The sequence below is a fragment of the Odocoileus virginianus genome, chromosome 17 (genome assembly GCF_023699985.2).
Source record: "Odocoileus virginianus isolate 20LAN1187 ecotype Illinois chromosome 17, Ovbor_1.2, whole genome shotgun sequence".
Classification (NCBI taxonomy): domain Eukaryota; kingdom Metazoa; phylum Chordata; class Mammalia; order Artiodactyla; family Cervidae; genus Odocoileus; species Odocoileus virginianus.
This window is the reverse complement of record NC_069690.1, coordinates 20906235-20916778: the sequence shown is the minus strand read 5'-3', so window position 1 is coordinate 20916778 and position 10544 is coordinate 20906235.

The following is a 10544-nucleotide window of genomic DNA, read 5'->3' as shown; positions in this document are numbered from 1 at the left end:
AAGGATAAAGTAGAAGAGAAGTACTACAACAGTCTGTAGGACAGTGTTGGAGTGCATCTCTGAGGATGGCATCAGAATAAAACAAAAGAAAAAAAAAGTAACCCTTCTTTCACAATGTTTCTCTTTGTGCCCAAAATGTTTAAATATATTGGCTGGAAATAGTCATTTTATTTATTATTATTATTATTTTTGGAAATAGTCATTTTAAAACAGCCTTTGTTCATGAGGTCCAGTGAGATCTCTGAATTTCATGTGCCTCTGTCAATTTACTGGTTTTTTCCTAACTCTGTTAAAAGGAGTCTCCAACACCCTATGATATTTGCAACTGGTTTCATTATTTTTGAAGGAGCTGTACTATAATTAATTGAGTAGACATAGTGCAGAGTGTTATTTTCTAAGATCGAAACAGTGTCTTTACGCTGTTAAGAAGGGTCTCCATGAGGACCACCTCCTGAACACCTGGGCTTTTTATGAAACTTTAAAAAAAAAATCATAGAATGTCTAAATGACATGCTTTCTACCCATTAAATGCCAGTAGCATGCCTCTCACCCCCACCCTGTGATAACCGAAAATACTCCCTGCAGATTCCCACAAATACCCGCCTTGGACCCTCAAGCACAATCACACACAAACACTTGTCACTATGGGTGGTAAAAAGCTTCCAAGCCAACTTGTAGTAGAGGCATATAGTTTAATCCGTATATTAAATCTTGTTCAAAATGTCTTTTTGGTGCTTCTTTATGCATTGCTTTAAGTGCATGACTTTTCATGAGGACAGATTTCTTTTGCTGGCATTCATTCTGGAATTTTCTGAACATCCTGGACACCGGTGTTTGTTTTTGACTGATATTCCAGTGGGCTTAGCTGGATAGACGTGCACTTAGGCTTACTGCCCTGTGGCATGTGGGCTCCTAGTTCCCAATCTAGGGATTGAACCCACATCTGCTGCCTCAGCAAGGAAGAGCCAGCGCAGTCAAAATTAAAAAAAAAAAAAAAGATAAGTAACAACAGTCTACACTGTTTATGATAAGCAAAAGAGAGATATAAAAATACCTTTAATAGAAGGAGGAAGCCTGGAAAAACAGATTATAAACTCTTAAATAAAATATGGAAGTGTACAGATATGAGAAATTTGGGTATAAAAATAGGAGTGTTCTGACTGTTTCCATATCCTGGACACCCAGTTTTGTTTTGATTGGTACTCAGGTTCTCCGTGCATGCCCATTCTTGCTAAAGAGATTATAATCTCCACCTAGCTTCAATAGTTCCTCTGTTCCCACGCTGGTAGCTCAGGCATCCAGTCACATCTATATACCAGCTCCCGGATACTTTTATATTAGGACCCTTCCCCATTGACTACATCGAGTTCGGAGTAATTCCTTCACTCAACAAAGTGCTAATCACACAGGTGAAAGTCTCACATATTACAACAAATATAAACACTTGTTTTATAAAATTGACATTAGTACAACTATTATAATGTAGCTACCATTAATTAATGTGTCTGACACCCTCAAGTTTCTCACGATGCCAGGGTCACTTCCTGCCCTCATTTCGTGCTGTCTTCTTGCTGTGTTCTGTTGCATTCCCTGAGCTGGGTCTTTAGCGGCTCCTCTTCTCCTGGCCTAGCACCACTAGTTCTTCATCTTTTTTTGAATCTAGATCCTGAAAGAGTCATTTCCTACGCAGGCTGATAAGAAGTCTAGGGGTCCCCAAGGAGAGAGGGGTCTGGAATTCTCAAGGAGGAAGAAAGAACACATTTTTTTCCCTCTACATTCCTTAGGATTATACAACAATAATGTATCCGGCTTGAGGACAGTCTCTGGAAAAAACCTTCTGGCTAATCCTATTATCTTAAAATGTAAATTATGGGAGTAGGTCTAGTGAGGTCTTTACAATCTCCAGACATTCTTTTGACTCACTGTAATAACTAATTAGAGAGTATATAACTCCATGGCTAACACTGGCAAGGGGGTACTCTTTCTGCTCCCTTCTGATGCCTGTGTCAGAAGCTTTCTCTATCTCCTTTGTACTTTAATAAAACTTTATTACACAAAAGCTCTGAGCGATCAAGCCTCGTCTCTGGCCCCGGATTGAATTCTCCTCCGGAGGCCAAGAATCCCAGTGTCTTTTCGTGGGTCAACAACAACCTTTCATCTTGGGGGCTTGTCCGGGATTCTTCAGGACAAGGTAAGGATGCTTGGAGCTCTAGTAGACAAAGCTCTGAGCCATCAAGCCTCATCTCTGGCCCCAGATTGAATTCTTCTCTCCGGAGCCCAAGAATCCCGGCGTCTTTTTGGTGGTACAGCAACAACCTTTCAATCCCTTGGAGGAAGTGAAGACCTCCATGCCATAAATTCTTTCCCCAGAAAAAGATACATTTGTACATTTTGCCAGCAATTCTAAGGGGAAAGGGATCCTACCGAATATTTCTTAAGCTCTTTTAACCCCATCTTCTTTCTGCTAAACAAACTATCTTTTAAAAAAATGTATATTTGTTTGGCTGCACTGGGTCTTAGCTGAGGCACATGGGATCTTTGATCTTTTTTGTGGCATGTGGATCTACTTCCCCCACCAGGGATCGAACCCAGGTTCCCTGCACTGGGAGCACAGAATCTTAGCCACTGGACCACCAGGGAAGTCCCCTAAACAACACTCTTGTGAACAACTCTCCCACACACAATATTCCAATGAAAGGTGTGATCCTCATCCCTCCAATTATACAATCACTGATATGTAGTTTTTATCCATTTTCCACCAGCCAAAAATATTTGGCCCAGCTAAGCATTTTTAGATCTACATCAGAAAGCCAGTCAAAAGTTCTATGTTCTAAATATAATATTGTTCAAGACTCGGATAGCTTCCTCCAACCCAGTCCCCCATGGAGATACATTGCTTTGAGAAGTCACTCTCAACAGCCATCCCTAGTTTCCAAATCTTTTCTCTCCACACTTGGGTTTCTCTCCTTAGTGTCAGTCACATATTTTCAAATGCCTGTGAAAATCTTCACTTCGCTTGTCATCGGTTTTTTCTTTCCCTTGCCCTCAGTGCCCCAATCTAAGTACATTTACTTGGGTCTAGAGTTCAGCGTTTGATGGGGCAGTCCTCCAGTGGTGCAGTTAGCCCACAGTACTTATATAGCATTTTATGGGCATATCTAATCCACTACACTAAATGATAGTGAGTGGTATTAGGGACTAATACAATGCAGTACATTTACATAGTATTTTACGCATGTTCGTGCACACTCAGTTGCTTAGTTTCTGACTCTTTGAGACCCCATGGACTGTAGCCCACCAGGCTCCTCTGCTCATGGGATTCTCTAGGCAAGAATACTGGAGTGGGTTGCCATGCCCTTCTCCAGGGGATCTTCCCAACCCAGGGATAGAACCCACATCTCCTGCATTGGCCAGAGAATTCTTTACCACTGAGCCACCTGGAAGCCCCATTTTATTCATAAATTTCCAGTTATGCTCTGGAGATCTTTCTCTGTATTTTGGTCTTTCTCTGCTTTTAGAGGCCATATAGTAGTCCATAGTCTGATCATACCAAAGAATATTTTATGTCAGACGGTATCCTAATTGACTTATAATGGTTCAATTTATGATTTTTCAATTTTAGGACAGTGTGAACGCAATACGCATCCAGCAGAAACCCTACTTCAAATCCTGATTTTTTTCCCAGGCTGGTGGCGTTCTGTGTGATACATCCTCTTGTGATGTTGGGCAGAGGCAGTGAGCTGCAGCTCCCTATCAGCCAGGCAGTCAGGAGGTAAGCGGTATACTCACAACCATTCGGTTTTTCACGTTCAGTCCAGTGTTCAATAAACTGCATTAGATATTCAATATTTTATTATAAAATAAGCTTCATGTTAGATAATTTTGCCCAAGTGTCAGCTAATGTGTTCTGAGCACTTAAAAAACAAACTTGTTTCCCTTTCTAGTCTTGTGTGTGTGTGTGTGTGTGTGTTTTAAATTTTTTATTATTTATTTGGCTGCATTGGGTCTTTTTTTTTTTTCATACTCTATCTTTTATTTTTTTTAATTTTTTTTCCATTTATTTTTATTAGTTGGAGGCTAATTACTTTACATCATTACAGTAGTTTTTGTCATACATTGAAATGAATTAGCCATGGATTTACATGTATTCCCCATCCCAGTCCCCCCTCCCACCTCCCTCTCCACCCGATCCTTCTGGGTCTTTCCAGTGCACCAGGCCTGAGCACTTGTCTCATGCACCCAACCTGGGCTGGTGATCTGTTTCACCCTAGATAATATACATGTTTCAATGCTGTTCTCTTGAAACATCCCACCCTCGCGGGTGCATTGGGTCTTAGTTGAAGCATGTGGGATCTTCGATCTTTCGCTGTGGCGCCAGTCTAATTGTTGCTTAAGGCCTCAGTAATTGCAGTGAAGGAGCTGAGTTGCTCCACAGCACGTGGACCCTTAGTTCCCAGATCAGGGATCAAACCCTCATTCCCTGCATTGCAAAGTGGATTCTTAACCACTTGAACCACCAGGGAAGTCCCCTGAACATTTTTACTTAAGGTGGGCTAGGTGCAGCTATGATGTTTGGTAGGTTGGAAGTATTAAATGGATTTTCAACTCACGGTATTTTCAACCACGATGAGTTTATCAGGACCTACCACCACCAGAAGCTCAGAAAGATCTGTACTCCACTACTGGATATTTGGTGGTTTCGTCGCCAAGTCGTGTCCAACTCTTTGCAACCCCATGGACTATAGCCTGCCAGGCTCCTCTGAATATTTAGATCATTCCTAAATTTTTGTGTGTGTGCTATTACAAACAACACTGTATCCTTGCAATATATATTTATACTTCTATCAGCACTGAAAAAAGTGCCTATATCTTTATGAACACTGGATATTATGTCTTGTAAATATTTACTTATAAAATGTCTGTTGACCTTTTGTATTTCTTCTGTTCAGTTCAGTCGCTCAGTTGTATCCAACTCTTTGTGACCCCATGGACTGCAGCACACCAGGCCTCCCTGTCCATCACCAACTCCCAGAGTTTACTCAAACTCGTGTCCATTGAGTCGGTGATGCCATCCAACCATCTCATCCTCTGTTGTCCCCTTCTCCTCTCACCTTCAATCTTTCCCAACGTCAGGGTCTTTTCAAATGAATCAGCTCTTCCCATCAGGTGGCCAAGGTATTGGAATTTCAGTTTCAACATCAGTCCTTCCAATGACTATTCAGGACTGATTTCCTTTAGGATGGACGAGTTGGATCTCCTTGCAGTCCAAGGGACTCTCAAGAGTCTTCTCCAACACCACAATTCAAAAGCATCAATTCTTCAGCTCAGAAAGCGCTCAGCTTTCTTTATAGTCCAACTCTCACATCCATACATGACTACTGGAAACACCATAGCCTTGACTAGATGGACCTTTGTTGGCAAAGTAATGTCTCTACTGTTTAATATGCTGTCTAGGTTGGTCATAACTTTTTTTTCAAGGAGTAAGCGTCTTTTTATTTCATGGCTGCAGTCACCATCTGCAGTGATTTTGGAGCCCCCAAAAATAAAGTCAGCCACTGTTTCCACTGTTTCTCCATCTCTTCTGTTATTTCCATTTTATATTCTTTGATTCTTTTGGGTCATTTGTGTTTCTTCATAATTTATATGTTTTCTTTGACTATTCTGAATACTTACTCTACTATGTGAAAGTTACTCAGTCATGTTGAACTCTTTGCGATCCCACTAAACAGTCCATGATATTCCTCAGGCCAGAATACTGGAGTGGGTAGCCTTTCCCTTCTCCAGGGGATCCTCCCAACCCAGGGATCGAACCCAGGTCTCCCGCACTGCAGGTGGATCTTTACCAGCTGAGCCACAAGGGAAGCCCTCTCTACTGTGTACCACAACATTTTCTTTAGTTTATGTTGTCTTTTACTTGTTAAGAGTGACTTTTGATGTACAGTTTTTTGCTTTTTAAAAATGCACATAAATCTATCAGTCCTTTTCTATGTATCATCTGGGATTTGTACATTGTTTGGGAAAACATTCTTTAGCTGGTGAATTATAAAAATATTTTTCAAAGTTTTCTTCTAATACATCTGCAGTGTTGCTTTTCATGTGTAACTTTTAATATCCCTGGAATATATGTTTCTGTTTGATGTGTGGCAGGGCACTGTATTTGTTTCCCAGGGTTGCCATAGCAAATTACCACAGGCTGGGTGCATTATGACAACAGAAGTTTATTTTTGCACATTTCTGGAGGCCAGGAGTCTGAGCTCAAGGTGTCTGCAGGACTGACTCCTTTCTGGAGGCTCTGAGGGAGAAACCCTCCCTCTCATGCATCTGCCCTGGCTTCTGGCAGCTGCCAGCAGTCCTTGGCTCATGGACTCACCCTTTCAATCCCTCACTGCATCTTCATGGGGCCTTCTCCCCTCTGCCTGTGTCCCTTTCTGTCTCTTGTAAGGATACGCTCATTGGCTTCAGGGCCCATCATCACCCAGTACAGTCTCACCTCAATACTTACCACAGTTAAATCTGCAAAAACCCCCATTTTCAAGTGATGTCACATTTTAAGGTGATCGTGAGTCCTGGGGTGACACTATTCAACTAATTTTACTTTTTCCAAAGGAAGGCTAGTAGTTTCTGTGGTTTTCTTACATAGTCCTTTCTTTGCGTACACGTGGGATACACTTGGACAGGTTAAATGTAGTGGGTCTGGCTCAGGACTTTTGTTTCATTGATCTGTTTCTTCTACAGTTTCAGTGACAATAAGGTCTAGGATGTTTTGATATATTGTAAATTCCTCCTCCACACCACAGGGGTGTTCTTTATTCAAATATTTCTTGGTTATTCTTGCACATGTTCTCTAATTCACATAGAGAGAGTTTATGGAGTTCATTCAAAACATGTTGGAATTTCAATTACAATTATATTGACTTTAGAGATCAATTTGGGGAAAGCTCACGTTTACAATATTTAGTTTTTCAGCCATATTCTCCATTTATTTAGGGTTTTATGTCTTTCAGTAAAAGTTCGTGACTTTCTTCATATAGGTCTTGCATATTTCTTGTTAGCCCTAAAACTAGTCATTTTATAAATTTAAAAAACTATTGTAAATAGTCCTCTTTTTCTATTACCATTTCTAATTGTTATTTGTTGACTTACAGAAATGCCATTTATTTCTGTGTGTTGATCTTGTATCCAGCCACCTTACCTCAACTGCTTTATTTTATATTTCAGTTGATTTTCTTAGTTTTTTTCAATAAATTACCAAATTGTTTAAAAACAGCAATAGTTATTTCTCTTCCTTTCCAATGTTAAAATCTTTTTTGAAGGTTTATATGTGAGCTGCCATTCTGGCCAGGACTAGAGCAGCAGATGTTAAACAGTACCAGATCGAGTGGACATGGTATTAATCCAAACAGGAGAAAATATGCTGAACGAACCACTCAAGGCACAGATACTGCAATAAGGAAGCAATGGATTTATAACACATAAAAGAAGGAAAGTGACAGACTCTTGGCTAGCAAGTGCTCCCTGCCCTTCATCTAATACTAATAATATGGAAAACGTTCCAAATCCTTCTCAGACCTCCACTAGGCAGCTCCATCAGGTTACCTGACAATGTAGAAATTTGCTCTGCCTGCAGGGCAAAAGTATTATCAGCCTGGCTCTTATACCACAACAGTTCATTCAGTCTTTAGACTGACCATTCATGGTTCACGAGGTCAGTCACAGACAAGCGGTGACACTCAGCTGCCACAGAAGCATGTGCCAGGAGGCCTGGGGCTGAGGTTCTTTTTGCTATATATAATGAAGATTCCTCCCCAAGTTAGACTTCTAAGTCTCTGTAATCAATCAGTTTTCTTTGCATTGTTCTTCTTTTCTAATTGAAGTATAGTCGATTTATAGTGTGTTAATCTCTGTTATACAGCAAAGTGATTCAGTTATACATATATCTTTCTTTCTTTTTTATTTTCTTTCCCATTATGATCTATCCAGGCTATTGAATGTAGTTCCCTGTTCTATACAGTAGGACCTTGCTGTTACCCATTCTATACATCATGGTTTGGATCTGCTTTACCCAAATTCTCACTCCATCCCTGCCCCTCCCTCTCCCCCTTGGCAGCCACAGGTCTGTTCTCTGTGTCTGTGAGTCTGTTTCTGTTTTGTAGATTTCACTTGTGTCATATTTTAGATTCCACATGTAAGTGATGTTTGTCTCTTTCTGACTTCACTTAGTACGACAATCCCTATGTCCATCTGTGTTGCTGCGAATGGCATGTTTCACTCTTTTTTACAGCTGAGTAATGTCCCATTGTATGTATGTAGCACATCTTCTTTATCCATTCATCAGTTGATGGACATTTAGGTTGTTCCCATGTCTTGGCTATTGTGAATAATGCTGCTATGACCACAGGGGTGCATATATCTTTTTGAATTATAGCTGTCTACACTGTTCTTAGTTTTCAGCCATTTAGATTCTCACCTACAATCTTACTGAGCTGTAATTAACTCTTGGGGTTGAAATTGACTGTGCGTGGCCAAAGACACCACACACTTAGCTTAATAGGAATGCTTTTCCTTCGTTCATTTCTTAAGTACCAAGCACCTACATAATTGTAGTTTACTACATAGGTTAATAGAGCTCAGCCTATAAACAGGAAAAGACTAGATACTTAAATAGGAGCTTGGGTTTCTGTTGATATTATGATGCCACTTTAAAAACAGAAACTGAGAGTGTGAGTAAGGATGGGAATCTTAATACTTTTAAGGATAAAGCTACCAGAAAAGAAGAAGGCCCTGTCTAAGTCTGTGTGCCAAGGTGCATCTTTGAACAAACCTGCTCTCACCCTCAGTTAAGAATTTCTTTAAAAACCAGTGAAAAGCCACTTTGAAAAATAATCTATAATAATTCAAATATAAAATCATTTCTGACATTAAAAATCAGGTTTGTGAAACTCAACATTGAAAATGCTTATGATAAATGAAATATTAATATTCATAATTAACTTAAAGCATGACCTCAGATATATAACATGTGCATATAAAGAAGCTGGGAGAAATTCTACAAAATTGTTAATAATCTGAGAGTAATATCTCAGTGATAGCATTATTTATGATTATTATTTTCCATATTGGGCATGGTTTACTTTTTAAAGTATTACTTTTATGATCAGAAAACTAAAAAAGACAAAGAAATTATCTGAGTTTAGTTAAATGGAGTAAGCAAAATCAACCTTTTATGGAATTACTGATGAGACATGAAGACACTGAAAATTGTTGATCTGCTGTTTTTAAGAAGGCAGCTGAATTTGTTCACAGCGATTTGCTGGTTCTAACTCATTTCAAAGGTAATTTCCTTAATGGATCAACATTCTGGAATATTTTTTTAAGTTGACTACCTTTAGCTAGGTGTGGCCTTCTGCAAACAAGCAAATTTTTGCATTTATAAGCAAAGGAAATGCATATGTGAAAGGACTTTGAAAAATGTGAAGCAATACACAAAGGCAAGCACTATATACTCAGCTCTCTGTGTAAATTATGTTTTTTATTGACAGGGATCATTATCAGTGTATGCAGAAGCAAAGACTTCCCTGTGGGGTGCAGCTGTGGCCTCTGTTTGCAGAAGCCATGTGCTTGAGTGTGACTCTGCTTCTCAGACTCACAGTTTGCTTTTGCGAACAGACCAGGATGAAACTGAAGAAGCTGCAGTCTGGAAGCTGGCTCAGGCCAGGCATCTTCGACCTAATAGATGTTTATTGAGAAGCTTAACAGCAAGTTACTGTGCTGTGGGGATACCAAGAGAAAGAACAATTCCTGATTGCTGCGTTGCATATAGTTCACATGTATTTGTGAAAAGACCTTACCTAACTCTCACAGCTGCCCTGCGAGACAGGCGGAGAGGCACGCCCATTTGCAGGGGAGAGTAGGTAGTTTTCTCCATGTCACACAGCTTCGGAGCAGCAGAGCCAGAAGGGGCACTCGGGTATCTCTAATCCTAACCCTGGTGCTGGGTGTCCCTCCTGCCCATCGGGAGCATTCAGTCTATAGGAGAAAATACAAACATAGGGATCCTTGAAAGGCCGTATTGACCAAGTGTTCTTACTGAGTGCAAACAGTACAGGAGGGAAAAAAGAGGAAGGTGACTGACTTCCTCCTGGTCACACTCTGAGCCCTAAGACCTAGTTGCCACTTTTGCTGGTGGAAGCCTAAAGGGAGAGATGTTCCATTAATGGCAGTCATTTTCTTTCCCTTTGTTCACCTCATTTCATTTTTCTCTGTGTCTTACAGCCCTTTTCCTCTTGTTTGCCTGTTGTGAATTCCAATCTCTGGATCTGTATCTCTATGTCTGTTTTCCTGTGTGGAAGGCTGGAGCTTGGCCTTTTTTATTCCCATTAACTGTTTCTATCTCAGTCTCCTCTGATGGATCTTCTTCCTGTGTTGTATCTTTCTTACCATGTCTCTTCCCATCACTTCTTTTCTCCTTTTATCCTCCTTCCTGTCCTGTCTCTGCTTCACCTGTCCCTAATGCAGAAAGGAAGTATGGTTCTCAATAAAACAAT